The sequence below is a fragment of the Neodiprion lecontei genome, chromosome 5 (assembly GCF_021901455.1).
Source record: "Neodiprion lecontei isolate iyNeoLeco1 chromosome 5, iyNeoLeco1.1, whole genome shotgun sequence".
NCBI classification, from domain to species: domain Eukaryota; kingdom Metazoa; phylum Arthropoda; class Insecta; order Hymenoptera; family Diprionidae; genus Neodiprion; species Neodiprion lecontei.
The window spans coordinates 14,810,349-14,838,211 of record NC_060264.1 but is presented as its reverse complement, the minus strand read 5'-3'; positions in this window follow the sequence as shown (position 1 = coordinate 14,838,211).

Here is a 27,863-nt window from a genome sequence, read left to right as displayed (position 1 = left end):
AATTGTAACGATTTGGGCGTTACGTTAATAAAATATGGATCCGCGAGTTTACTTATTATCAAATCAAAGGCGTGAACAAAAATATCGTGATAAATGCTTTTAATGCAATATACGTGTTTCTTGTTTAAAGTCTGAAACAAGACTGTTTTTACAATAATATCGGTTGGCGCAGCAACCTTATTCTTTTTAAAGACATAAGAGGTTTATGAACGTCTTTTATCTATGCTGACTACTAGATCATTAAAGAGGGGGCAAAACGGGTGATTTCACCCTTTGTAACAATATATATATATTAGGGTGCTTTTTTATTGGACTATTTTTTTTTTTTCGGTCCCATCGTGAAATTTTGTTAGAAATACAACAAAATAAATTCCCTGAAAGATTGAGCCCTTAATATTAATATTAAGTGCTCGCCCAAGGCATGTAAAGATTTCCCGCTTAAAATACACGTAAACTTCAATTTTTTTCTTCAAAACATCTACAGTTCAGAGGCATTCTATGGTGTAGTCTAGAACGTCAGTAGGTTTTCTTCGGAATGAAATGCTCTACAAAAGTGCTCATTGCGGTGAAGTCGTAACTCACACCGGCGAAGTCGTACGGGCCACCCAAACCCAATTTTTTCATGAAATTCTTGACTTTTTGCCCGTATCTCGTAAATAACAAGAGCTACAAAAAAAAATATTCAACAAATTTGTAGGAAATTCAATTTACAATAAATGAGAAACAATTATGAAATTTAAGGAAAACATACAGATAGATAAATGAATATTTATTTGATTTGATATTTTCAATTTTCATAAATATATTATTCTTGAATTGAGGAAAAATAATTTATTTAAATAAATCATCCAACCTAATGACCTCTATTTATATTCTTTATATTAATGTATAATATAAATATATATAAATATATGTATATATTGTGTGTGCATATATATATAATATTTGATTTACTTTTGGAAAAAGAGAAATTTTTGAAAAAAAAATTTTTTACGTTATTCAAATTTTTTAAAATTATATATAATTATTAGAAACTTCCTATATATCTTTCAATTATCTGCTCACATATTAATTAAAATGAAAATATTATTCTTTAGAAAAATCCCATTTAATTTACTTTATGAATTGTAATTTGGAACATTTATACAATGTATTAGAAATAATTATGAAATTTAAAGAAAACGTACAGATAGATAAAGTATTATTTATTTACTTTGATATTTTCGATTTTCAAAAATTGATTATTCTTTACTTTGAGAAGAATAATTTATTCAAATAAATCATTTTTCATTTTATTAAATCATTTAACCTAATTACCTTCATTTATATCCTATTATATTAATGTATAATATGAATATTGTTAGAATGGTTGGGAAAAAACGAGACTCCAATAATTCTATTGGTATATTTATTCTGTAGAAATACGTTAGGTTAATATTCGAATTTTCTGGACAACACCTGACATTCGTGGCGCTTTCTCTGCGATCTTGTTTTCGACTCTGTTTGACTCTGTGTACAGCAAAACAACACTCTTGCTTCTCACACACTCACTCGGTATTAGAATACATACGTGTAGGTCAGATTCGGTTTCCTCAATGTCACTATACATTACAGAGTGTAGGTATATGTGTGTACAATATAAATGTATAGTACATACATCAACAAATATACATAAATATATATATATATATATATATATATTTATGTATATGTGTGTGTGTTGTGACGTGGTATTTCGTACCCCGTCACTTTGTTCGATTATCGCATTCCCCTAGGTGCAGATATCGCAAAAAATAACGAAAGCACGTCTGAGGCGAATACTCCAAAAATGAACGACTAATTATCTTTAAGTTGAATTCTCTTTACTAAGCTGATTGTATGCTATTTTCTAATTCTGTAATGCTCTTCGAGAACCATCTGCGAGACCTTCGCGTCAGGATACCAGGACACTGCCTGACAGGGGTCACGTACCAGCTCAACATCGACCACCACCGACTACAGACGAACGAATACCGCTGAAACCACTCCCGATGGATGCCTATCTAGTTGTCGAACAGGGTCGTGCGTGATGCACAAACAGCACCTCCAACTATTTGAGACTTATCGGCCAGGAGCCGAACCACGAACGAATGCTTCTACCGCTCGGATGCATCGTTTGGCGGCGTACAGGGCTGTGCGTCAAAAACACAACAAAGCCTCCCGTCGACGATACTTATCAGCCTGGAGCTGAACCGACCCTAACATCTACTAAGTCGTTGACTATCCAATAGAAGACGGTTTTCTCTTCACGAACCGTCTTATCGAAGGACTGCGGCGTGGAATAGGCTAATGATATGCTGACCACGTGGATGTGGTGGATCTAATGTGGGGATCCGGGTTGAGGGCCATCACCACCAGATCGTTCCGGCATGAGGGCTTCGATGAGCGAGGGCCGGGATGCAGCGCCGACGAAATAGCTACAACGGGGAGTACCAGTAAAGCAAGGAGTGAGTTACAGTCGATCGCAAGTCCAAAGGACCGGTGACTTAATATTGCCGCACACCTCAATATCGCAACACATGTGCAGTACGACCCCCCCCCTCTCGACAACGATACCGCATAGCTGAAGGAAAACACCTCTAACCACCTTCCGACGTCCCGATACCTCGATACCTGTCGTCGAGGGAAAAGAAAAACAAGCGGCGAGAGATTATCGCCGCCTACCCGTGGACCAGGCCACGCGACCTGCTGGTCCAATTAAAATACCGCAAATTTTAGAAAGAATCAGATGACAGCAGCTCGACGAAAATCAGGATCATCGCTCATCTCGTCACTCTACGTTCAGTTACTGATAACAGCGGACGTGCTTTTAGTAACCGCTCTTTTAGTAACTCTACTTCCAGTTTCGTTAATAGCGCCTTTATGAATCCTACCTTCAGCTTTCGTTAATTTCACAAGTGTTCCTGTTATCGCTTTAATTACCGCTATCGTATCGCATTCTCTCGCACCTGTGAGATCTTCTTTTACGTAAGTGAGGTTCCTTTTCTATTTTGTGAAGCCACGAGATTACTTGCAATATATCGTACCTTTACCTTTATCTCTTTCTCTCTTTACCTTGCAGTTAGTCTGCTTGAGCCAATTGGGCTCGTATCTTTTCTCTTTATCTTGCAGTTGGTCTGCTTGAGCCACCTGGGCTCGTACCTTATTCTCTCTTACCTCTTATCTTGTCCCTTTCTCTGTCTTATTGCAAGTAACTTCGCGACTGGTTGACTATTACTTACGCATTGTAGTGAATATTGCTTTATTTTATTATTTTTCTCTTCTGGAATATTTGAATGTCTAATATCTCTGTCTAGCAGCGCGTTCCGTTGAAGGATCAATTTTTATCTTAGCTACTGAGCATTGCTATTTTGTTATATTTTCTCTGATTAGTTTCTATCTGTCTCTTTACCTATTATTGTTGATTATCGTATCTTAGTGAGTGTACCGCGGGAGCGATCTTATATCGCTGCGCGGTCCCGCTCGTCGTTCATTTGACATTGGAGTATTGTGCCGTATCGCATAACATCTTTTTCACTATTTTCTTCGCCAATATCGCTGATCGTAGTTGTCCGTAGTCTATTTGGTTTGCCGTACGTTGCATATTAATTATCTTGAATATAGTTTGTCTTATCTTGAATTGCCTTTTATCGTACCGAATATTATCTCTCTTTCTCTCGCACTTACCGCAAACTAGAGACTACGTATTATCTGTTATTCTCTATATTTTATGATAATTTTCTATTCGACCTGTCGCTTGAATTTACCTTGTAATTAATAATTCCCTGTCTGCCTATTTCTGATCATTCAGGTAATGTGATAACTATTACAATTGTTGTATTTCGCATGTGTTCATAATCGCTTCTCATATTTTATGATTTATTTGCTTACCGCTCAATTTAAGTACAGTATATCTTTTCTGTCCAGCCTATCTATCCTAAAACCGTGTTAATCATTACCTTTAATATCGCGAGCTTGCGCATATTTCCCGCTTATTCGGAAAACGTTCCGTTATTTGTTAACTCTCTCGCTTAACTTTTCTCTGGCTGTAAATATTGTTAATTATCGCATTTATCGTAATTGTATCTCAATCTCTTCAGCTGCTTGCTTGTCATTAAACTTATCGCTTCTTGCTTAATATATTTGACATTATTCCTGCTTCACCTGTTTCTTATTTTATCTAATATCCTCTATTTATATTCTTTATATCAATGTGTCATATGAATACATATAAATACATATAAATACATATATATATTGTGTCTGTGCATATATATATATATATATATATATATATATATATATATATATATATATATATATATATATATATATATATATATATATATATATATATATATTTATATATATTCATATGATACATTAATATAAAGAATATAAATAGAGGATATTAGATAAAGTAAGAGACAGGTGAAGCAGGGATAATGTCGAATATATTAAGCAAGAAGCGGTAAGTTTATATATATATATATATATATATATATATATATATATATATATATATATATATATATATATATATATATATTAGGGTGCTCTTTTTTTGGACTGTATTTTTTTTTTCGGTCCCATCGTGAAATTTTGTTGGAAATACAACAAAAAAAATTCCCTGAAAGATTGAGCCCTTAATATTAATATTAAGTGCTCGCCCAAGGCATGTAAAGATTTCCCGCTTAAAATACACGTAAACTTCAATTTTTTTCTTTAAAACATCTACAGTTCAGAGGCATTCTATGGTGTAGTCTAGGATGTCAGTAGGTTTTCTTCGGAATGAAATGCTCTACAAAAGTGCTCATTGCGGTGAAGTCGTAACTCACACCGGCGAAGTCGTACGGGCCACCCAAACCCAATTTTTTCATGAAATTCTTGTCTTTTTGCCCGTATCTCGTAAATAACAAGAGCTACAAGAAAAAAACATTCAACAAATTTGTAGGAAATTTAATTTCCTACAAAAAAATTCCAGAAAACCAAATTGCTCACATCGATATTTATTGAGATATTGGGCTTTTAAGGTGAGGAAGTATGGAATTTTCATGAATTATTGAGTTAAATTGTCGAATTATTGATTGTCGAATATTTTTTTGTTTCGTAGCTCTTGTAATTGTAATGACAAGAATTGTAATTGTAATGACAAGAGCTACGAAACAAAAAAATATTCGACAATCAATAATTCGACAATTTAACTCAATAATTCATGGAAATTCCATACTTCCTCACCTTAAAAGCCCAATATCTCAATAAATATCGATGTTAGAAATTTGGTTTTCCGGAACTTTTTTGTAGGAAATTAAATTTCCTACAAATTTGTTGAATATTTTTTTTTGTAGCTCTTGTTATTTACGAGATACGGGCAAAAAGACAAGAATTTCATGAAAAAATTGGGTTTGGGTGGCCCGTACGACTTCGCCGGTGTGAGTTACGACTTCACCGCAATGAGCACTTTTGTAGAGCATTTCATTCCGAAGAAAACCTACTGACGTTCTAGACTACACCATAGAATGCCTCTGAACTGTAGATGTTTTGAAGAAAAAAATTGAAGTTTACGTGTATTTTAAGCGGGAAATCTTTACATGCCTTGGGCGAGCACTTAATATTAATATTAAGGGCTCAATCTTTCAGGGAATTTTTTTTGTTGTATTTCTAACAAAATTTCACGATGGGACCGAAAAAAAAAAAATATAGTCCAAAAAAAAAGCACCCTAATATATATATATATATTATAATTTTTGATTTACTTTTGGAAAAAGAGAAATTTTCGAAAAAAAAAATTTTTTTACGTTATTCAAATTTTTTAAAATTATATATAATTATTAGAAAAATCCTATATATTTTTTAATCATCTGCTCACATATGAATTAAAGTAAAAATATTGTTCTTCAGAAAAATCCCATTCAATTCACTTTATAAATTGTAATTTGGAACATTTATACAATGAATTAGAAATAATTATGGAATTTACCGAAAACATACAGATAGATGAATTATTATTTTTTTATTTTCATATTTTTAATTTTTAAAAATTGATTTCCCTTCAATTTTAGAAAAATAATTCATTCACATAAATCATTTTTTATTTTATTAAATTATTTAACTCAATTACCTCCATCGATATCTTATTATATCAATGAATCATATGAACATATATAAATATATATTTATATATGTGTGTGTATATATATATATATATATATATATATATATATATATATATATATATATATATATATATATATATATATATATATATTGTAACGTACTTTGACGTTACGTTAATAAAATATGGATCCGCGAGTTTACTTATTATCAAATCGAAAGAAATCAAGAGCGTGAATAGAATATCGTGAAAAATGCTTTTAATGCAAGATACGTGTTTCTCATTTAAAGTCTCAAACAAGACTGTTTTTACAATGATGTCGGTTGGCGCAGCAACCTTATTCTTTTTAAAGACATAAGAGGTTTACAAACGTCTTTTATCTATGCTGACTACTAGATCATTGAAGAGGGGGCAAAACGGGTGATTTCACCCTTTGTAACACTACTCCCCCCCGAGGAAAAGAGTCGTCCCGACTTTGGAAAGATAAAACAATTATAAAAATAGTCTAGTAGTCAGTGCTCAAAGGTGAGTTGCAGCTGTGGCTCTAAAAATTTGAGAACTCCCTTTTTTACTATCTGGCATTTGCCCACAGTCTCAAGGTAAACCACAGAAAACCTTGAGCAGATAGTTGAGCGTTGAATAATCTCAAGAATTTATGTGCCATGTTTTATAAAGGTTAATGTTATTGAGTGTTATGTGGCTTCATGAATTCAAAGTTATCCGCAACGGCCCAGATTGATGTCGGAAAGAAATTCAATCTTCTTCATGAAGGATCCCTCCGAAACAGGTTCGGATAAAAACATCGAAGCGGGAACCGACAATTCCGGGACCAAATAAGATAAAACAGACTTCTCTTCATAGGAAATAAGGAAATAGTGGGGTGAATGATCTTAATCTTCTTTAGAAATAGTTCACCCTAGAGTTTTGGAAGGACAAATGTGAGTGATGGTATAACAATTCAAATTCACTAAGTGAATTTGGGAGAATACTTGAATAAAATAAATGAAATATGTATTCAAAAGAAAAGAAACGATCTTATCTGAATCATTTCTGCATCCTTCTTCAAAATAAGACCACCAGTCATCTTCAGGAATCGGGGAAAGATTGGATGGAAAAGGCTGTGTCAAATAACCTGAAAAAGTACTCACAAAAACTGACACTTAAGGTTAATAAAATGTGAAAATCAAGCAATCGCTCATCGACCTCGAAAAATGATCGTGGCTCTTTTCACATTATTAAACCAAAGCCTATCCGACACAAAACTCGATTCTGAAGAAGAAATTTCTAGAAGGAAACAAAACCCTCAGGAAAACAAAGGATCTCCTGAAAACAAACAACTTCTTATCCGCATGTTAAGGAAGTACAAAAATCTTTAAAAACTTGATCGGCCGTAGCTTCTGCATTGATAACTAAAACAGGAGCCGATAAAGAAGAAAAGGTTTGTTTCACTAGCCAATCTTCATGAACCTCATGAATAGTTCTGAGTAGCTCTAAAGAAATACTCGATTCTTTCTCACGAGAACGGGAACTAACTCGAGCAAAAGAAGTTTCTGGGGAAACTCGCAAATAAACAATCAAATCTACTCTAAGCTCAGACGAGCGAATGAGAAGATCAAAATTTTTCGTCAATAAATGAGATTCGAAGTCGCGAAAATTACCTAACCTTCGACGAGCTTCTACAAAACAATTGCTACTGAATATCGATCTTTCCATCACCTTTACAGGCAATGAAGTCGTCTGCAGATGTCTATCTAACATAACCATTTGAGCGAAATGCTGGAAATAATAGCAATAACGATCTGGGTTCTGATACATCAAATCTAAAAGATTAATTCCAGCTACATTTCGATATTCTTCAAGAGGTTCTAAAAGTGTACAGACCTGGCGATCTGATAAAAACCTCTTGGTGAAAGTTGTTTTTCCGCATCCGATGTTTCCTTCTATAATAATCGTAAGCGGTCGAGTTTTACTCAAATGAATTCCGAAAGGTAAATTCTTCTCCCAATCGATGACCGACTGTAAAGAAGGCCAAATCGATCACAGTCGTCAAGGGTGTTCGTTTGAAGATCTAACCTCGAAGGATGTCCCTGGTCTTGGAGAGATTATTCCAGGTTGATCCTCTTCAAAAGGAGCAAGACGATCCAAGTGAACCACCTTCTGACGCGAATGAGGAGATCTCCGGATTCTATAAACAACATCATTTATCCGGTTGACCACTAAGTAAGGGCCTTCCCAATTTCTTTGTAGTTTTGGACATCGTCCTTTCTGTCTTCGAGGTTGAAAGAGCCAGACAGAATCTCCAGGATTAAATTTTAAATCTCTGGCTCGAATATCATAACGAGTTTTCAATTCATCTGAAGCCATAGAAATTCTATTCCTAGCAAAGTGATGAACTTCTTCTAAACGTTGTTGTAATAAAAAGGCATAATCTGTTTGATGTTGTCTTTGCACAGGAACAGGGCCTTTCTCTAAATCTGACGGAAGTCGAAGATTTCTTCCAGTAAGCATGAGGGCTGGCGTCTGCTTCGTCGTCTCATGAATCGCAGATCTGTAAGATAAGAGGAAAAAAGGGATCCAGGAGTCCCAGTCTCTCTGATTCTGTTCTACGAAGGACGACAAATATTGTAGCAAAGTCCGATTCAGACGCTCTATCATGCCGTCAGATTGCGGATGCAAAGGAGTTGTACGAGTTTTTCTAACCCCTAAAATCTGAGTAACCTCTTTCATTAAGGTTGACTCAAAATTTCGGCCTTGATCAGTATGAAGTTCTAGAGGAACTCCTTGTCTACAAATAAACTCTTTAACGAATGCCTGTGCTACAGTAGCGGCTTCTTGATCAGCGAGAGGGACCACTTCAGGCCACTTAGTAAAATAATCAGCAATAACCAAAGCATATTTATTTCCAGAATGGGTTATCGGGGGAGGTCCAAGAATATCCATTGCTATCCTTTCAAATGGAGCTCCCACGTTGTAAATTTGAAGAGAGCTTTGTCCCTTCGCTCGAGGTCCTTTCTTTGCCGTGCAGATTCGACATCTTCGACACCAATCTTCAACGTCCATCCGGCAACGGGGCCAAAAATAGAAGTTGCGAATTCTGCCCAGAGTTTTATTCGAAGCGAAATGTCCACCTGCAGGAGAATCATGACAAAGAGCAAGAATCTCCGGAACTCGTGACCTGGGAACCAAAAGTTGCCACCTGATTTCTTTCAAGTCCGCAGACTCCCATTTCCGGTATAAAATTCCATCAATTAATAGAATAGAGTCCCATTGAGCCCAATAAATTTTCAAATCTGGCTCGGCTAGAGATATATCCTGCCAGTCTGGGCGAGTTTCTGCTTCTTTCCAAGACTTCACTTGATTCAAAGTTTCGTCCTCTTGTTGCGATTTTCTCCATTCCTCCTGGTTATTTTCGAAAGAAATCTTCCGTATTATAAGAGAGGGGTTACGATTTTTTTCTAATCGTGCACACTGTTTACACTCTGGCATTTCCTCGCAGGGTCTTCGAGAGAGAGCATCGGCGTTTCCATGATGAATTCCTGCTCGATGACGAATATCAAAATCGTACTGACCGAGCCTTTCTAACCATCTAGCTACCTGACCTTCGGGAGATTCAAACGAAAGTAACCACCTGAGAGAAGCATGATCTGTACGTATCAAAAATCTCCTGCCGTACAAATAATGGTGAAAATGTACTACGGTCTTAACAATAGCTAAAAGCTCTCTACGAGTGACACAATAATTCCTCTCGGTTTTACTCAAAACTCTGCTGAAATAACCTATCACTCTCTCTTGACCTCCTTGAATTTGTGACAGAACCCCGCCTATTCCTAAAAGAGATGCATCCGTATCTGAAATAAAAGGAATTTCGACCTCTGGATAAGCTAAAATCGGCGAAGAAATAAGATTTTCCTTTAATTTCTTGAAAGCCTCTTCGCATTCCGGGGTCCAGTCAAAAGGAATCTTGATTCCGGTCAAATGATGGAGACGTTTAGCTATACTAGCGAAACCTTTTACAAATCTTCTGTAATACGTACTAAGGCCTAAAAAGCTTTGAATTTGTTCTTTATTCTTAGGTGTCAGTCAAGAAGAAACCTTCTCTATTTTGGATGGGTCGGTCTTCACACCTTGTGCTGAAACGATATGTCCAAGGAAGCCTACTTCTCTCTGGAATAGATGGCATTTTTTCGGGCTCATTTTCAGACCTGCTTGCTTCAGCCTAGCGAAAACTTGTCTGAGATTTTGAACTCCTTCTTCAAAGTTCTTGCCAAAAACGATTATATCGTCTAAATAAACAAGGCATATTTTGCCAGTGAGCCCATGGAGAACAGCCTCCATCATTCGTTCAAAGGTAGCCAGGGCATTACTCAAACCAAACGGCATAACCTTGAACTGCCATAATCCTCCTAAACCCGTAACAAAAGCTGTTTTTTCTTTATCTAGAGGATCCATTTCGACCTGCCAGTATCCGCTCTGAAGATCTATGGTGCTGAACCAAGTTGCACCAGCTATCAGGTCGAGTGTCTCGTCGATTCTGGGTAGAGGGTAAGAATCTTTCTTCGTTATATCGTTCAGCTTCCTGTAATCGATACAAAATCGTTTGGATCCGTCCTTTTTGTTAACAAGGACGATTGGTGAGGCCCAGGAACTAGACGATGGTTCAATAACATCGTTTTTTAGCATGTCTTCTACAAGCTTCTTAACCTCTTCTCGGGCGTTGAGAGCGAGTCTTCGAGGAGCTTGTTTCATTGGTGAACTCTCTCCGACGTCGATCTTGTGCTTGACAGAAGTACATCGGCCCTTATCACCACTATCTTTGGCGAAAGAATCTATAAATTCTAGCAAAAGAGATTTAAACGATTCTACCTGAGCTGAATTTAACGAAATCGAAGATTTCTCAACAAGGCTCTGTAAATGTGAAGGGAAATGTTGTTGCAAATCATCCTCTGAAAGTTCTATTTCCCGAATTCTAGGAGGAGTCCAGTAAATTCCATTTCTATTTGTACAAAGAGTTATTTCGCGATTGTTTGAAGCTAATGAATTTCTCTTAGTCGAGATAACACAGTTATGAGCTGTAAGAAAGTCTATTCCCAAAATACCTTCATCCTCTATATCTGCTATAAAAACCTTATGTGGAGAGTCAATACACCCAAAAAGGTTAATTTGGACAGTAACCTGTCTCAAAACCGGGGTCGTCCCTCCAGTGGCTGTTCGCAGAGAAAAAGAGGGAACAATCTGGTCATCGGATTTAAAGAGATCCGATCGAACCACGGTTACTTCCGCGCCCGTGTCTATTACCCACAGACAATCGACGCCATTTACAGTACCGCGCGCGTAAAGACCAGACTGTCGTAGACTTCTGATTAAAAACTGTTCTCTAAGAGGGCTTTCACTTACAACAATCTGCGATGATTTTCGCCCTGACAAATCATCTGAAATTAGTTTTTTGGGTGAGTTCCTGTTGAAGAACTCGATTGAGGATTTGCTTCCCCTATTTCTATATTTTTCTTACGCCAATTATGAGAATTTGGATTCGAGCCTTGCATCGGTTCTCTACTATTCTTTTTAAGTAAAAAGCAATGATTAGCATCATGTCCTATTTTATGACAAAATAAACAGGTCAAGCCGATTTGACTCGTCATGACCGCGTCCTTGTTTACACGCTTGTTTTGTTGGTTTTGAGAAGAACCTCGATTTCTTGGTTTAAAATTATTATTGTTATTTTTATTTCTATAATTTTGAGGTTTTGACTCCTCCGAGTGTTCAAAACTTCGTCTCTTTGAGGTGTTTTCGGACACCTCAATCCGACGAAGCTTGTTCGGCCCAAAATATTGCTTCCTCATTGCCTCCACCCCGAGAGCTTTGGCCGTTGCCTCCTGCAGAGAAGTGAGGCCCGATGTTCCAACGGCCATTTTAATCTCTGGATCATTGATCGCATTTAAGAAAGCTTGCGTTGCCAATAAATTACGAGACGGCTGGTCATCTGGCAAAGCTATACGAGAAAGCCGTTCAATATCTTGACTAAGAGACGCGAGGTCTTCGTCTCGTCCCTGTCTTCTTGTCTGTAATTGTGCCGTGTACAGTTTCGTCAAGTGGTCATTTCCATATCTCAATTTGAGTGCAGAACTAAGTTTCTCATAATCGGAAATTTCTTCCTCAGACAATGCCGTTAAAACATTCAAAGCCGGCGTACGAAGACAAGAGGCAAGACTGTGGGCCCTCATGGCCGAGTCCCACTGGTTATGTTTAGCAATCGTATTAAACTGACGTTCATAATCTGCCCATGGAATCTTTCCGTCAAAAATTGGCAGTTTTAAAGGATAAAGAGGTTTCTCGTTAATCTGAGAAGCAACCTCAGGAAATCTCGAATTATTTAATTGATTAAAATGAGAATATCGAGGCCGAACCTGAGTCAGAGACTCGGAAAAACCAACCTCATTATTTACTCTTGTTCTACTAATTGGAGATTCATCTACTCTCCTAATAAAAGGCACAGACCTTGATTCAGGAACATCCTGGGATCGTCCTGGATGTTGGACCTCCTGAACAGTAGGAACGGGAACAGGAGAGGGAACAGGAGAGGGAAGCGGAGTAACAACTCTGGAACCCTGCGGTGTAACAGCTGGTCCTACAGTGCCACTCATTTGATGAACGGACTGAAGAGCCGCCACAGTTGTCCGGAGTAGTTCGTGAAGACTAGTCTCGGAACGCTCTTGAGCTTCTCGTTGCTCTTGAAGCAACTGGACAAGTTGTTGTTGTTGTTGAGTAGCCGTATCCAGAAGCTGCCGTTGATATCTTTCGGCGGCTTCTTGTTGTTGGCTCATAATCCTTAGTAGGTCGATTTGTGAGACTGAGACCATCATAGGGACAGGTAAAGAGTCCACTGAAGGTGCACAAATTGACTCGGGAACCCGCGGATTTTCGGTGATGGAATGTTCTTCTCCGCCACTTTCCCGACGACGAGAGCGTGTCAAACGACCGCGACTCATAGTTTATTTCACGTATTTCACGCACTGAATCAACTTGATTAATAAGAACTCAAGATCCCGCTTCTGACACCAAATGTAACGTACTTTGACGTTACGTTAATAAAATATGGATCCGCGAGTTTACTTATTATCAAATCGAAAGAAATCAAGAGCGTGAATAGAATATCGTGAAAAATGCTTTTAATGCAAGATACGTGTTTCTCATTTAAAGTCTCAAACAAGACTGTTTTTACAATAATGTCGGTTGGCGCAGCAACCTTATTCTTTTTAAAGACATAAGAGGTTTACAAACGTCTTTTATCTATGCTGACTACTAGATCATTGAAGAGGGGGCAAAACGGGTGATTTCACCCTTTGTAACAATATATTTTGAATTTTCATTTACTTTCAAAGAAAAAAAAATTTTTAAAAAAAATTTTTTTTACATTATTTAAATTTTTTAAACTGATATTTAATTATTACAAGAATCCTATACATTTTTTAATCATCTGCTCACATATTGATTGAAATAAGAATATTATTCTTTAGAAAAATGCCATTCAATTCACTTTATAAATTGTAATCCGGCACATTTATACAATAAATTAGAAATAATGATGAAATTCAAAAAAAACATACAGATAGATAAATTAATATTTATTTAATTTCATATTTTTAATTTTCATAAATTAATTATTCTTCAATTACAGGAAAATGATTAATATAAATAAATCATTTAACCTGATAACCTCCATTTATATTCTTTATATTAATGTGTCATATGAATATATATAAATATATATATATATTGTGTGTGAATATATATGTATATATATTATAATTTTTGATTTACTTTTGGAAAAAGAGAAATTTTTGGAAAAAAAAAATTTTTTACGTTTTAAAAATTTTTTAAAATTACATTTAATTATTAGAAAAATCCTATGTTTTTTAATCAACTGCTCAGATATTAATTGAAATGAAAATATTATTCTTCAGAAAAATCCCATTGAATTTACTTTATAAATTGTAATTTGGAACATTTATACAATGAATTAGAAATAATTATGGAATTTACCGGAAACATACAGATTGATAAATCATTATTTTTTTGTTTTTATATTTTCAATTTTGAAAAAATTGATTTTCCTTCGATTTAAGAAAAATAATTCGTTTGAATGAATCATTTTTTATTCTATTAAATTATTTAACTCAATTACCTCCATTGATATTTTATTATATCAATGTATAATATGAACATATATAAATATATATTTATATATGTGTGTGTGTATATACATATATAGATATATATATTATGAATTTCCATTTACTTTCAGGAAAAGGGAAATTTAAAAAAAATTTTTTTTACATTATTTAAATTTTTTAAAATGATATTTAATTATTACAAGAATCCTATACATTTTTTAATCATCTGCTCACATATTGATTGAAATAAGAATATTATTCTTTAGAAAAATGCCATTCAATTCACTTTATAAATTGTAATCCGGCACATTTATACAATAAATTAGAAATAATTATGAAATTCAAAAAAAACATACAGATAGATAAATTAATATTTATTTAATTTCATATTTTTAATTTTCATAAATTAATTATTCTTCAATTACAGGAAAATGATTAATATAAATAAATCATTTAACCTGATAACCTCCATTTATATTCTTTATATTAATGTGTCATATGAATATATATAAATATATATATATATTGTGTGTGAATATATATGTATATATATTATAATTTTTGATTTACTTTTGGAAAAAGAGAAATTTTTGGAAAAAAAAAATTTTTTACGTTTTAAAAATTTTTTAAAATTACATTTAATTATTAGAAAAATCCTATGTTTTTTAATCGACTGCTCAGATATTAATTGAAATGAAAATATTATTCTTCAGAAAAATCCCATTGAATTTACTTTATAAATTGTAATTTGGAACATTTATACAATGAATTAGAAATAATTATGGAATTTACCGGAAACATACAGATTGATAAATCATTATTTTTTTGTTTTTATATTTTCAATTTTGAAAAAATTGATTTTCCTTCGATTTAAGAAAAATAATTCGTTTGAATGAATCATTTTTTATTCTATTAAATTATTTAACTCAATTACCTCCATTGATATTTTATTATATCAATGTATAATATGAACATATATGAATATATATTTATATATGTGTGTGTGTATATACATATATAGATATATATATTATGAATTTCCATTTACTTTCAGGAAAAGGGAAATTTAAAAAAAAATTTTTTTTCACATTATTGAAATTTTTGGAATGATATTTAATTATTACAAAAATCCTATATATTTTTTAATCATCTGCTCACATATCAATTGAAATGAAAATATTATTCCTTAGAAAAATGCCATTTAATTCACTTTATAAATTGTAATTTGGAACATTTATACAATAAATTAGAAATAATCATGAAATTCAAAGAAAACATACAGAAAGATAAATTAATATTTATTTAATTTCATATTTTCAATTTTCATAAATTAATTATTCTTCAATTTCAGAAAAATAATTTGTTTAAATAAATGATTTTTTATTTCATTTGATCATCTAACTTAATTACCTTTATTAATATTTCATAATATCAATGTATAATATAAATAGATATGAATATATATATACATATGTGTGTGTGTGTGTGTGTGTGTGTGTATATTTATATATAAATATATATATTATGATTTTTAATTTACTTTCAAAAAAAGGAAAATTTAAAAAAAAAAAGTTTTTTCACATGATTCAAATTTTTCAAAATTAAATAAAATTATAAGAAAAATCCTAAATATTTTTCAATTTTCTGCTCACATATCAATTAAAATAAAAATATAATTCATTAGGAAAATGCTATTCAATTTACTTTATGAAAAAAAATTTGGAACATTCACACAATCAATTAAAACTAATTATGAAATTAGGAGGAAACATACAGATAGATAAATTATTATTTATTTAATTTCATATTTCTAATTCTTGAAAATTATTTATTCTTCACTTTGAGAAAAATAATGTATTTGAACGAATCATTTTTTATCTCATTGAATCATTCAACCTAATTACCGCCATTTATATTCTATTATATTGATGTATAATATAAATATATATATATATATATATATATATATATATATATACATGTATGTGTGTGTGCATATATATATATATATTATATTTTTTAATTTACTTTTGGAAACAGAAAAATTGAAAAAAAAAAGTTTTTCACGCCATTCAAATTTTCCAAAATCATATATAATTATTAGAAAAATCCTATATATTTTTCAATTATCTGCTCATATATTGATTAAAAAAATATGTTATTCTTCAGAAAAGTCCCATTCAATTTACTTTATAAATTGTAATTTGGAACATTTATACAATGAATTAGAAGTAATTATGGAATTTACCGAAAACATACACATAGATAAATTATTATTCTTTTATTTTCATATTTTTGATTTTCAAAAATTAATTTTCCTTCAATTTAAGAAGGATAATTCATTTGAATAAATCATTTCTTATTCTGATAAATCATTCAACCTAATAACCCCTATTTATATTCTTTATATTAATGTATCATATGAATATATATAAATATATATATATATATTGTGTGTGTGCATATATATACATATATATATTATAATTTTTGATTTACTTTTGGAAAAAGAGAAATTTTTGAAAAAAAAAAATTTTTCACCTCATTCAAATTTTTTAAAATGATATTTAATTATCACAAAAATCCTATATATTTTTCAATCGTCTGCTCACATATTGATTGGAATAAAAATATTATTCTTTAGAAAAATGCCATTTAATTCACTTTCTGAATTGTAATTTGGAACATTTATACAATAAATTAGAAATAATTATAAAATTTCAAGAAAATATACAGATAGATAAATTATCATATATTTGATTTCATATTTTTAATTGCCGTAAATTAATTATTCTTTAGTTGTAGGAAAATAATTTGTTCAAATAAATGATTTTTCATTTCATTTAATCATTCAATTTAATTACCTTTATTTATATTCTATAATATTGATGTATAATATAAATATATATATATATATATATACATATGTGTGTGTGTGTTTATATATGTATTTACATATATATTATGATTTTTAATTTACTATCAAAAAAAGGGAAATTTTAAAAAAAAGTTTTTTAACATGATTTAAATTTTTTGAAATTATATAAAATCATTAGAAGAATCCTATATATTTTTTAATTTTCTGCTCACATATTAATTAAAATAAAAATATGATTTATTAGGAAAATGCCATCTAATTTACTTTATGAAATAAAATTTGGAACATTCATACAATTAATTAAAACTCATTATGAAATGAGGAGGAAACATACGGATAGATAAATTATCATTCATTTAATTTCATATTTTCAATTTTTAAAAATTAATTATTCTTCACTTTGAGAGAAATAATTTATTTGAATGAATCATTTTTTATCCCAATAAATCATTCAACCTAATTACCGCCATTTATATTCTATTATATTAATGTATTATATAAATATATATATATATATGTATGTGTGTTTGCTTTATATTTATATATATATCATAATTTTTAATTTACTTTTGGAAACAGAAAGATTCGAAAAAAAAAAACTTTTTTCACGTCATTCAAATTTTTCAAAATCATATATAATTATTAGAAAGATCCTGTATATTTTTTAATTATCTGCTCACATATTGATCAAAATAAAAATGTTATTCATTGGAAAAATGCCATTTAATTTACTTTATCAATTGTAATTTGGAACATTTATACAATGAATTGGAAATAATTATGGAATTCATCGAAAACATACAGATAGATGAATTATTACTTTTTTATTTTCACATTTTTAATTTATAAAAATTGATTGTTCCTCAATTCAAGAAAAATAATTTATTCAAATAAATCATTTCTTATTTTAATAAATCATTTAACCTAATAACCACTATTTATATTCTTTATATAATTGTATCATATGAATATATATAAATACATATATATTGTGTGTGTGAATATATATATATATATATATATATATATATATATATATATATATTATAATTTTTGATTCAGGCAAGCTGTTTCTGAGGACTCATCCGACGATGAATCTTCCGAACCGCCGGCCTACCGGAGGCAAAGAAGTGTATTACCGAATCTAGGTCTTGAACAACCTACTACATCCCAGGGAACGCAACAACCTGAACAAACAGACATTCAGACTGACGCACGAACCGACGACGACGTTGAATCTGATTCTGAGCCTGAAAATATAACAGTAAAATTAAAATCACCGCGTGATAGAGATAGCGATTCGGATGATGATGTATTTTTGCAAACAGAAGCGAGTCGTAAAGCTAAATTATCTATAGATCCTAAAGAATCAAGGAAATCATTTGACTTCTTTAATAAATCTTTGCGCGAAAGAAGTAAACTGAATCCGATGGAGTTGCAAGATTCATTTGAACTCTTTGACAAGACCTTGGACGAGAGGAGTCTTCTAGACAACTCCAGTAACTCGGATGCAGATGAAGTAGAATTACCAGGCCATATATCAGAGGGTGAAGAATTAGACGAAACCATACGTGAGGTACTCGACGAAAAAGACGAGACGGATGACGACGAACTGACTAACAAAATTGAGAGATTTTTAGAAAAAGTTAAGAGAAATCAAGGAGACAATAGCGAGGCTGGACAGACTAATACCAATCAAACTAATTTGAATGAGTCAGTAGTTTGTCGACCTTTGCAGAAATCGGCATTACCAACACCTATAGTCGCACCCAGACCAATAGCACTCTCAACCCCGTATCCTTTGAATATGATACCTGAGTTGAATGAGACAGGGGACATTTCAGTGAAAAGCAAGGTCAGCAAAACGCCAAGGCGTTTACAGCCGCAACTAGAATTCCAAGATTTACCAACGCGAATTGAAATTACGGAAAGTATACCACCAGATTTAGAAACTATATCACCATTAAAATTTCCAAAAACAGGTTACCATTCAGGGAATAGAATTTCATTCAGTCGTGAAAACTTGACATACAGAAAAGACAACTATGTACATTTCATATCAATAGATTCAGAATTTTCTACACCAGTCAGCAGACTATTAAACGATTTGGAATTAATAAATGCAGACGATCATCGTGATGCAAAACCAAAATTAGGCCAAGTCATTATTACAAAAACGGGAAAATATAGCATATTTAGCCTCGTAGTTAAAAGAAAACATTTTGACAAAATTGAATTACATAACGTCAAGGTAGCTTTGGGAAATTTGAAAACGACTTTATTAGATTTAAAAATAAAAACATTTAGAATTTCAAAATTAGGGGATATGACTGACGAACTATCAATAGACATCTCAAATTTATTAATAGATATTTTTGAAGACGAAGACATAGACATTACAATCTGTTCAGGTATAACCGAGATACCACCATCAGAAATACGACCGGGCATAATTTCGGAAATGCATAGTGCACTAATGGGAGGACACAAAGGCGTGACCAAAACATATCGAAGAATCCGCGAAAGATTTTATTGGCCACGAATGAGAGAGGATATCAGTAATTTCATTCGAAGATGCGAAAGCTGTCAAGAACAAAAGCTAGTTCGCGTAAAGACTAGGGAGCCAATGCTAATAACGGACACTCCATCTGAGCCGTTTCAGAAAATTTCACTAGATACAGTAGGTCCACTTCCGCAGACCCCTAGTGGCAACAAGCATAACTTAACTATGCAGGATAATTTGACAAAATTTTGTATCGCCGTGCCAATTCCCGATATAAGAGCTGAGACAGTGGCTCATGCAATGGTAAAACATCTGATTTTGCAATTTGGATCGCCTAAAACTATTCTAACAGGTCGAGGAACAAGTTTCGTAAATAAACTATCACAAGAATTAGCTAAACTTTTCAAAATTAAACATATTACTACTTCCAGTTATCGACCACAATCAAACGGCGCATTAGAACGTAGCCATATTGTTTTAACAGAGTACATTAAACATTATATTAATGAGTTTGACGATTGGGATGAACTAGTTCAATTTGCTATGTTTTCATACAATACGGCAGTTCATGAAGCCACAAACTTCACACCGTATGAGCTAGTTTTCGGAAGAATAGCGCGCTGTCCAACTTCGTTTGATACTGAGGAAAACCGTTTAACGTACAACTCGTATCTTGAAGACCTAATGATCAGATTAAACGAAATGCAGGCCTTGGCTGCGACCAACTTAGTGCAGGCGAAGGAAAGGTCGAAAATGTATTACGATCGGACAGTACATCCGTTCAAAGGCAAAGCGGGAGACATGGTACGCGTACAGATAGAAGCTAGAAAAGGAAAATTTAGCAAGCGATACCAGGGTCCATATAAAATTGTTAAAGTCTTGGAAGACAATAACGTAGTATTAGAAGGTAACAACGGTGAAAGATTCAATAAACATGTAGACAAACTCGAATTGGCTTACTGATGGAACGCATTGTAGACTGATTAATGCGATTACAAATATGAGATTGGGAGTAATGAACATTCATTTTCGAGGGAAACGAACTTGGAGGACTACATGATCACATCATTTACCAACAATCCTGAGATATTTCTAAGTAATTTTAAGCTTAACGCCAACGGATGGGGCGTGACCAACCGCAACGAGGGATATTCAACTGTAACTAGCTCTAAGTTTGAAGCCTAACACCTAAGAGGGAAGTTCAGCGATGAACTTGATCTGCCCTTAGAGTTTGTTCAGAAGCTTCTGAATGGATCAACTCAGTGTGATGTTAACCTTGAAACCTTTACTTTCTTTCAAATTCCTTTCATTCCAAATTAATGTTAAAAATGCTACAGTATATTAGAAAAATGACCATTGGAACTTCGGCAATTATTTAAGGGGGTATTCTAGTGTAGAGGCATGAATTTCAGGTGTTTTTTGAAGTGCTATAAACAAAAAACAAAAAATATTTTTACCATCCATTTTGTTATCAGGCGTTTATTATTATTTCACGATTACAAAAAAAAAAAAAAACAAGTCAAAAAATACAAAATTGAAAGTGCTATGAGTTGTTGAAGTGGGGGGTACAAAAAAATGGCGCGCCAATGATGTCACGATTGCAAGCATTTTCAAAATCAGAAAAAAAAAAAAAGATTATTATTCTACATAAATGCAGCTATCGTACTAACTAAAAAAAAGTCGAAAAAAAATTTTTTTTTGCCAAATTACGGCTGTCCGAAAAAATAATACGTTTTTTTTGACTTTTTTGGACGTTTCTGAATTTTTTAAAAATAGTAAAAATTATTATTTCGTTATAATAATAGTTCGTGCGATAGAGACATGTATTGAGAAGATTCTCACCAAATTTCAAGTAAATCGGTTCAATAGAACTTGAGAAATCATGTCAACCGTTTTGAAAAATGTAGTTTTGAGAAAAATGCGTTTAAAGTTTCGAGTAAAATTCGTTCCAGCCGAGCCATTATTGAAGACGTGTCACTAAAATAGCTATATCGCTGAAAATAATTGAAATTTTGACTTGTCCTTTTAAGGACACATTCTTGAAAGGTTAAGCTTTGAAAATATTAAAAAAAAAAAAATCGATTTTTTCAAATTTCTACACTAGAATACCCCCTTAAGGCAAATGGCAATTTGGTGAAAACTTTTACAAAACCTAACAGGAGAAAAGGCGAGTTCGAGTGGCTGAATGCAGTCGACGAGCTGTTTGGGTCCAGAATGCACTACTCCAAATGAACCCAGATGCCAAAACAAGGCAGCACTTAAAAGTACTGCCAGGATTCCTGTTCGTCGACCTATTAATGAGTATCCGCTACGAGGGTACACATACGACTACGACTCTCAGTGGGTCACATGATACTGGGCCCACCACAAAGATCTAAATGCACGGAATCTGGCCTCTACCAAGGCGTAAGGCTCTCCAGCTAGCCGAGCATCCAGATCTCGTTCACCAATCAGAGGACACGGTACGCCTGATGTCCAGCAGCGCCAAAGCCAAATGTCAACCAACGCAGAACATACTAGCCGTTCCACCAACGTTTCGCATAAGTCATTTTCGCTATGAAGAACTCGGCTGACCAGTCTCACTGATCATAGAGAGTTATTCTCCCGCCGACCTTACATCCTAAATTGCGGTAGCAACGATTGTCACAGTACTCTAAGATATTCCACCTCTAATAATGATATTACTCCCTTACGTTAACCTGAGTTATAGTTGTCCTTAATGTGAAGGCCGGCTGATCAGTTACTGATCACAGAGAGTTATTCTCCCGCCGACCTTACATCCTAGATTGCGGTAGCAATAATTGTCACCATGTTATAAAATATACCACCTTTAATCATGTTATTACTCCCTTACGTTAACCTAAGATATAGTTGTCGGTAATGTGAAGGCCGGCTGACCAGTTTACTGATCACAGAGAGCTACTCTCCCGCCGACCTGAAATTTGTTTTTATATCTATATAATACGTTAATTCATCATTATCATTGTCACACACACACATACATTATCATTTTGTTTACTCTCAATTTTCATATACCCACTAGCCTTTAATTATTCATCAACGGGGACGTTGATGGTTTTTAAGTGGGGAGGGATGTTACGCCCCGACGTACCGCCTTGGCGTAACTTTTTCAAAATTCCATTTCATTTCATTGCTTTAATTTCTTCAATGCACAGATATCATTTCATCAAAATCTCATATTCTAATAACGGCGAGTTCCACCCCTCCTGGCAAAAGTCACGTAGAGACCAACAATGATCCCTAGTATAATAATTGTTTCTTATAACTGGTACCAAGAACTGAGATAGGAGACTGCTAAATTAGCATCAGTAGCGCTCAGACTGGAAATATCCTCCTTTTTAAGTTAAAATTATAATCAATAACTAGGATAAACCACTACCTTTAGAACCACCAAATTGAAATAGATTACTTGTTGGAATGTATGAATGAATGTGTGAACATTGCATGCAAATATCTTTTGTTCATATTTTCAATGTTCACCGACGAGATTGAGAATCGTCGGCACACCGTCGAAGAGCGAGAAGTAACGCTGACCATGTGGATTTGGGCACCAGGAGGTCGCCCTCGCACCTCATTGGCTAATTACCGTTGTGACTAATTACAACTGCAGCTCCTTGGACCCTCGGACCCAAGAAGCCGCGTCTTTCGTCTGTCAAGTCGCGAAGTGCGTGGACGTAAACCCGGATTAGCCCTCTCGAGCAAGATTAGCGTTTGGAAAATCTTAGTTGTGACCGACCTAAAGTCTCGCGCTAATTCGTCAAATTCGAGCATTCAGTTATTCTGTTAATTGCAAGAGACTCACTATCTTCTACATTTCCATCTTTTCTGTTCTTTACTAAATCTCATCATTTCGCGAATAGACATTTTTATGATATTCCATTTTCCACAATTAAATTGAGTTCGGCCCTGATTCAAGCGAATCAAGTAATCTTAAGTAAAAATAATAATAATTACACTATCATTTTTAATAAATAATCGTTCCAATCAATTTTAACTTATCATCAAAATCAGAAAACAGACACTTTCAAACTTTCGATAACAAGATATCATTCTAAATTCACAAAGACTAAGTGACCAACGTTCAACATCATTCGATTCATCAACTCTTCCAAATTTGAGGTAAGGCCCCTGGTCCAGCATTCTACCGACGCAGACCGACACGATCCGACGGCTCTCAATCTCGTCGACCGATTCACCAAAAAGCTAAGTCAATCCGAGTGTTAATCTTCGAAATTAGACGAATTCTTGTTTCACCTTGATAATCAAAAACTATTTCAGTAAATTCACAACAACCAAGTCTAGAATTGGTGGCTAGCTTCACTACCCCCAATTAAATTGTACTTATTGTTTCCAAGAATTAACGAATAAGACTTAACAATTATATATATATAATCGATTTAAGATAATCTAAAAAGAGAGATACAATACAATAATCACGACCAGCTAGTTATAACCATCGTTCAGAGTAGATGTTCCTGGTACCAAATAATAATATCCTCTAGAATAGTATAACACATGATTTTTATAAACTTGGAGACTTTATAAATTGTTATTTTCGGCTCATATATATATATTTATCACCATTGATTGTTATCAAACATTTCAATAACCAAATCGAAATAGAATATACTTCATCTTTTACCAGTCAAATTATATTAATCATTTATTTTGAACGACCTTCTACCTATTTTTATTATTGTAATTGCCTCAACAATTTAAACAAACATCACAGACCTGTACAGGTCTATAGCAACACGATCCTACAAATTACCGGCTTATCGAAAGGTAAGTCTTTTTCTTAGTTTTAATTATTATTCATTGTCGTTACGTGGGAGCTAGATTATTCAATTAATCATTAACTACCACCGCTCAGTACACCCTCACCCCCACGTAACACATACAATGAATTAGAAATGATTATGAATTTTACCGAAAACATACAAATGGATAGATTATTATTTATTTGATTTCATATTTTTGATTTTCGAAAATTAACTATTCTTTAATGAGGAAGGAATAATTTATTCAAATAAATCATTTGCATTTTATTAAATTATTTAACTAATTCACCTCCATTTATATTCCATTATATTATAATGTATAATATGAATATATATAAATAAATATATATATGTACATGTGTGTGTGTATATAAATATATATATATGTATCATAATTTTTAATTTACTTTTAAAAAAAGATGAAATTTGTAAAAAAAAATTTTTTTCACATGATTTGAATTTTTTAAAATCATATATAATTATTAGAAAAATCCTATATATTTCTCAATTATCTGCTCACATATCAATTAAAATAAAAATATTATTCATTAGAAAAATGCCGTTTAATTTACTTCATGAATTGTAATTTGGAACATTTATACAATGAATTAGAACTAATTATGAAATTTGAAGAAAACATACAGATAGATGGATTATTATTCATTTGATTTCATATATTTAGTCTTAAAAAATAATTATGCTTCAATTGAGCAAAAATAATTCATTTGAATGAATCATTTATATTTTATTAAATTATTCAACTTAATTACCTCCATTTATATTCTATTATATTTATGTATGATATGAATATATATATGTGTGTGTGTATATATATTTATATATATGTAAATAATATAATATAATTCTTGATTTACATTTAAAAAAAGGGAAATTTAAAAAAAAAAATTTTTCTACATTACTTAAATTTTCTCAAATTATATATAATTATCAGAAAAATCCTATATGTTTTTCAATCATCTGCTCACATATTATTCAGAATAAAAATATCATTTATTAGAAAAATGCCGTTTAATTTACTTTATAAATTGTAATTTTGAACATTTATACGATGAATTAGAAATAATTATGGAATTTAAAGGAAACATACAATTAGATAAATTATTATTTGTCTGATTTCATATTTTCAATTTTCATAAATTATTTATTCTTTAATTTGAGAAGAATAATTTGTTTGGATAAATCATTTTTAATTTTATTTAATCATTTAACTTAATCACCTCTATTTATATTCTATTATATTGATGTATAATATAAATATATATAAATATATATACTTATATATATGTGTGTGTATTTCAATATATATATATATATATATATTATAATCTTCAATTTACTTTTGAAAAAAGTGACATATGAAAAAAAAAAATTGTTTTCACATTATTTAAATTTCATAAAGTTATATATAATTATTGGAAAAATCCTATATATTTTTGATTTTTATCTGCTCTCATAATGAATAAAATGAAAATATTATTCATGAGAAAAATGCCGTTTAATTTACTTTATGAATTGTGATTTGGAACATTTATACAACGGATTAGAACTTATTATAAAATTTGAAGAAAACATACAGATAGACAAATGATTATTCATTTGAATCCATGTTTTTAATTTGTGAAAATTGATTATTCTTTGATTCAAGAAAAATTTATTTGAATTAATCATTTTTTATTTCATCAAATCATTTAACTCAATTACCTCCATTTATATTTTATTATATCAATCTATAATATAATGTATAATAGTAATGTATAATAAGAATGTATATGTGTGTATCATGATTTTTGATTTACTTTCAAAAAAAGAGAAATTTTGAAAAAAAAAATTTTTTCACATTAGTTAAATTTTTTAAAATTATATATAATTATTAAAAAAATCCGATATATTTCTTGATTATCTGCTCACATATTAATTAAAATGGAAACATCATTCATTAGAAAGATGCCATTTAATTCACATTATAAACTGTAATTTGGAACATCTATACAATAAATCAGAAATAATTATGAAATTTAAAGAAGAAATACAGATGGACAAATCAATATTTATTTAATTTCATATTTTTAATTTTCATAGATTAATTATTCTTTAATTTCGGGAAAATAATTTGTTTAAATAAATGAGTTTTTATTTCATTTAATCATTTAACTTGATTACCTTCATTTATATTTTATAATATTAATGTATAATATGAATATGTATAAATATATATATACATATGAGTGTGTGTGCGTATATATATATATATATATATATATATATATATATATATATATATACATATATTATAATTTTTAATTGACTTTTGAAAAGAGAGAAATTTAAAAAAAAAAAATTTTTTCACGTGATTCAAATTTTTCAAAATTATATATAATTATTAGAAAAATCCAATATATTTTTCAATTATCTGCTCACATATTGATTAAAATATAAATGTTATTCATTAGAAAAATGCCATCTATTTTACTTTATAAATTGTGATTTGGAACATTTATACAATGAATTCGAAATAATTATGGAATTTACCGAACACATACAGATAGATGAATTATTATTTTTTCATTTTCATATTTTTAGTTTTTGAAAATTGATTTTCCTTCAATTTAGGGAAAATTATTTATTTAAATAAATCATTTTTTATTCTATTAAATTATTTAACTCAATTACCTCCATGGATATTTTATTATATCAATGTATGATATGAACATATATAAATATATATGTATATATGTGTGTGTGTATATATATATATATATGTATATTCTGAATTTTCATTTACTTTCAAAAAAAGAGAAATTTAAAAAAAAATTTTTTTTACATTATTTAAATTTTTTAAAATGATATGTAATTATTACAAAAATCCTATATATTTTTGAATCATCTGCTCACATTTTAATTGAAATAAAAATATTATTCTTTAGAAAAATGCCATTTAATTCACTTTATAAATTGTAATTTGGAACATTTATACGATAAATTAGAAATAATTATGAAATTTCAAGAAAACATACAGATAAATGAATGATTATTTATTTGATTTCATATTTTTAATTTTCATAAATTAATTATTCTTCAATTTAAGGAAAATAATTTGTTTGAATAAATGATTTTTCATTTCATTTAATCATTCAACTTAATTACCTTCATTCATATTTGATAATATTAATGTATAATATAAATACATATAAATATATATATACATATGTGTGTGTGTGTGTGTATATATATATGTATATATGTGTATATATATATATATATGTATATATATATATATATTGTGAATTTTAATTTACTTTCAAAAAAAGGAAAATTTAAAAAAAAAAAGTTTTTTTACATGATTCAAATTTTTTCA